Source organism: Brassica napus, chromosome C4, assembly GCF_020379485.1.
Source record: "Brassica napus cultivar Da-Ae chromosome C4, Da-Ae, whole genome shotgun sequence".
Taxonomy (NCBI): domain Eukaryota; kingdom Viridiplantae; phylum Streptophyta; class Magnoliopsida; order Brassicales; family Brassicaceae; genus Brassica; species Brassica napus.
In genome coordinates this window covers 33,184,220-33,188,632 of record NC_063447.1, presented here as the reverse complement: position 1 = coordinate 33,188,632, position 4,413 = coordinate 33,184,220, and the positions used below count along the sequence as shown (strand labels likewise).

The 4,413-nt window shown below is 45.1% G+C and overlaps 1 non-coding gene across 1 annotated transcript; it reads left to right on the top strand.

Annotated features, from left to right (window-relative positions):
- The first annotated feature begins 3,750 nt into the window (after positions 1–3,750).
- Positions 3,751–3,858, top strand: LOC125586740. Its single transcript, XR_007323275.1, has one exon. It is a non-coding gene; the product is annotated as a small nucleolar RNA R71 (small nucleolar RNA).
- Positions 3,859–4,413: the final 555 nt, after the last annotated feature.

Below are 4,413 nucleotides of genomic sequence, written 5' to 3'. Positions count from 1 at the left end.
TGTGGATCATTCATGCGAATGGTGTCCAGCTCTTGCTGTAGCAGATCAATTCTCGTGCTCAACCAGTCCACGTTCTTGTTGAGAGGGTTGTATACGTCGTTAATCCTCGTGTTGATGTATGTGATCTGCCATTCATCCTTCTTCTCTGCCAAACTTTCCGGTCGTGCAGGAATCTGGGATGTCTGTGGCTTGACGTCGATCGATGTTGCTTTGTTGGTGTCGATCGATGGTGATGTCGTAGCTTCCTTCTCAAGGTTGTGTTGCATACTCTCAATCTCTGTCCTCATCTCTGCCATACTTCTGAAAAGCTCATTGTAACCTTTGTCCAAAGGCTGATAAGTGTCATCTACCAATGTCTTGAGTTCAGCTCCTAGCTTTTCCTGAGCTCCACAATTTCCAGTCACCATCTCATTGATCTCATCCTTGGTGTAGAACTCTGGTTCCAGTCTTGTAGGTGTGAAAGAAGTGGCATGTTCTGGAAGACATATGTGACTCTCTCCAAATAGGGATGCTCTCTCCAGAATTTTTCTGATGTTGTCCTTGGTAACAGGAATCATCTCGCCAACTGCGCTTCTTGCATATCCAGACTCATCTCTGTAGACTCCATATCCGTCCTTCTGTTCCCATCTGAACTTTCTGGCTCCATAGTTGTCATAAGCGCGACGTCCACATTCGTAACGTCTATCGATCGATGGTGAAGGTTCCTTATTGATCGACGTTGGTGTTACCCTGTCGAGCAATGTAGAAGAAACCTTGTCGATTGATGCTTGGCCAACAGGTCTGCACGATTGGTGTGAACCAATTCCTGTTGTGGTGGCCCTTGGATATTCGTCTGGAACAACTGGATTGTTGTCTGGAGTGCTGTGTTGCTGCATAAGCAGGTTGTTTGCTCCATTGGCCAACTGAAGAATATCTGTTATGTCCTCTCTGGATACTTGTAGAATCCTTCCATCCATAGCTCTTGCATGGCTATCTTGGTCCCTGAAAATACCAAATTCATCAGGCAATAGAAAGTCATAATCAATACTCATATTCTTCTTAGTGGATAAAGAAAGTTTAGGTTTAGAATGAGAATCGATCGATGTTGATACTGGTGTATCGATTGATGGTAGACGTATGTCTGCTGAATTAGGGTTTTTGGATCGAATGCTCTTCCTGGATGTTCCTTCTGATTGGTGTGTGGGAGCATTCATCTTTCCTGCTTCTGTTTCGTGAGAACTAATATGGGGTGAAAAAATCCTTATATAGGTATTGGTAACCCTACTTGGAATTGGAATATCCCCATTTTCCTTTTCTAAGGCGGCAGCTTTAATATCGATCGATGTACCAGGTCTGGTATCGATCGATGCATAAGATCGTTTTGCTGGATGAGGGTTGGTATCGACCGATGCTGAATAGATGCTATCGATCGATGGTGGAGGCGTGTTGTTGAAGGAATGGGTTAAATATCTTTCATCCTGCATAGAAATCTCTGTATCTCTTTCCTTCCAGTAATCCTCATCATACTCCTCAGTAGGATCCTAATTGGATGAAAGAATCACAGTCTCCACTGCAAAACTTTCACGGAATCCACTATCTGCCCAACTGCCTATGGAATAGTCATCTCGTCCATTCTTGTTGGGTTGTTGAAAGGCAAAGTCTGGATAATACTGATCTGTTGATGTGGAGTGGTCTACCGGTTGCTTCCCGTCGAGCGACGTGGAATAGCGTTCATCGATCGTCGGAGACTCATTGGAATCGATTGATGTGATGGTGTGTGTATCGATCGATTCCGAGTACTCGGTTTCGTACTCTGCTCCACAATGGCATGCTTCAATGTAGCCAAGATCATTTCCAAGCTCCACGAGGTTGACGTGTTGTCTCACAACTCGAACTAGGTCATAGTGGACGTCTAAATCGATCAGTGTCAGACACAATCTGTTGGTGTTCATGTCTCATACAGCTCCTACTGTAGCTAGGAAAGCTCTTCCAAGCAGAAGTGAAGAGTTCCAGTTAAGCTTGATGTCCAGGACATGAAAATCTACTGGGACAAGGGCACTACCAATCTGTACCTCAAGGTCTCTTATGATGCCTCCTAAGCTCTTTTTTGAAAGATCCACGAAGGTGAAAGACTCTGATGAGGGCTCTATTTTCAGACCCAGCTGGTCTGCCATAACCTTAGGTAGTATACTGACTGATGCTCCTGTGTCACAAAGTGCATGGGGAAATTCAATATTCTTTACCAAACATGGTATTGCAAACTTCCCAGGATCATTCTTCTTCTTCAATGTGATCCTTAGTTTCATCCTTTCCCGGACATGATGAAACAATCTCCTAATGTCCTCCTCAGATTCCTTAGTCTCCCTGAAGAACATCCACAACCGGTGTGTGTAATAAACTTCATCAAAATGTTTCTCCACTAGGGTTATGAGGACTCCCTTAGCGAAACCATCAATCTCCTTCTCATTAGCTTCCCTCTTAAGGTGTTTCAGAATCTTCTCCTTCCTTTTCCTTAACACTCTTCCCTCAGTTGCCTCATCAACTTGCATAGGCTCTGGTGTAGTGTATGAAGGGTTGGTTGTAGGTTCTGGTGGGTTTGCTAAAGGTTTAGGTGGTGGTCTGAGTGCGTTGATTCGATTACTATCAATAGATGGTAATCACAATCGGTAGGTGAGAGGTGTCCGTCTATCGATGGGAGGTGAGGGGTGTCGATCGATGTCGGTCTCTCTCTATCGATCGATGGCTGGCTCATGCGGTCGATCGATTTTGACGTAGAAACGGGAGGGTGGATGAGGATGTTTTTCTGCGTATTCCTCATGAGTCATGATTCGAACTGCACTACACTCCGCAGTCGAATCAGTGGATGACGTCGATCGATGTCCAGAGTAATCCGTCGATCGATCTTCGTCATGGTCTGTCGAGCGATGTGCATCCATTGACATCGGTCGACACCAATGTGATCCGCCGAAACTCATGGAGCTTTTAACTTTGCAATCTCCTTCTCCAAGCTTCTCATGCTTCACCACTTGCCAGAAATCATCATCTAGGATGGCATTCACGTGGTGTTTTGCTTTCTCAACTCCTACCTCTCTAGCCAAGGCTTCTTGCCTCTTTACAGTGTCTCCAGTCTGAGCCACTTGCATTTCAAGCTTCCTTACTTGAGTCCCTAAGGTCTCATTTCTTGTGTTCAGACTATTGTAGGCTGAATCTATCTTCTCATTGAAATCCACAGTGAGTTGTTGCTGTCCTTCCAAAACTCTGTCAAGCATTGCTTTGATCTTGCTTTCATGAGTCTGTGGTGGTGGATTCTGGTAGTATGAGTTTCCATAGCCTCTGCTGTTGTTGCTGAAAGGTTTCTGGAACTGTGAACTCTGGTTACTCCTCTGACCATTGCCATAGAAGTTTCTGTTTCCACCCTGGTTTCCAGACCTTTGAAATCCAGTACCTCTAATGTAGTTCACATCTTCTTCTCCTTCCATGTTTACAGCTACTTCTCCTTCAGCTGAGCAGACCCGCTTCCTAAGAAGCTCATGAACTACATCTAACTTTGCTCTAACTTCATTCATCTGCTCCTTTCCTAGGGATGCAACAGACTTCTTCCTCTCAAAGTCAGTGTTCTTGGTGTTGCTGCTGTTTGCTAGATTTTCTATCAGTCTCATAGCCTCCACCGGATTCCTGGTGTTGAAGTTTCCCTCGCTAGCTGTATCAAGAGCCATCTGATACCTTAAGGCGATACCTCTAAAGAAAGTGCTCAGCAGTTTCACTTCACTGAATCCGTGGTGTGGACAGTCTCGCTGGAAGAACTTGAATCTGATCCACGCATCTTTGAAAGACTCTCCAGTCTCCTGTGCGAATGTGGCAATCTTTCTCCTCAAGTCTTCAGCGCGTGCCTCATCAAAGAAGTTTCGCAAGAAAGCATTCTTGATGTCGGCCCAGGATTTTAGAGATCCTGTGGGTAGCTGCTTAAGCCAGTGCATCGCTTCTCCAGTCAAAGTATACTTGAAGATCTTGCACAATAGGTAGTCATCAGGGACTCCATCCATACAAATAGTAGCGATAAGATCCTCAAACCTCTCCAGATGGTCCATAGGATGCTCGTGTAGTAAACCAGAGTAGGGAAGCTGCGACACGAGTGTGTAGTACTGAGGCTTCAGCTCAAAATTCTCCTTATGAATCTATGGAAGGCAAATAGCTGATCTGTTGGCGTAGTACTCATCTGGACGATTGTAGTCGGCCAGTGTCTTTGGTGGAGTAGCCTCTTCTACAGGTTGAGCAGCTCCTGTAGCATCAGCTTGAGCGTCTAGTTTCTAACCTGTTGCGTTACGCAGATGACTATCCTGGTCATACAGGTCTCCATTCTCATCCTGTCTGAGAATAACAATCACAAGCATGCTTCGCAATTGAGGATCGATCGATGTAAGAGGTGTAGTATCG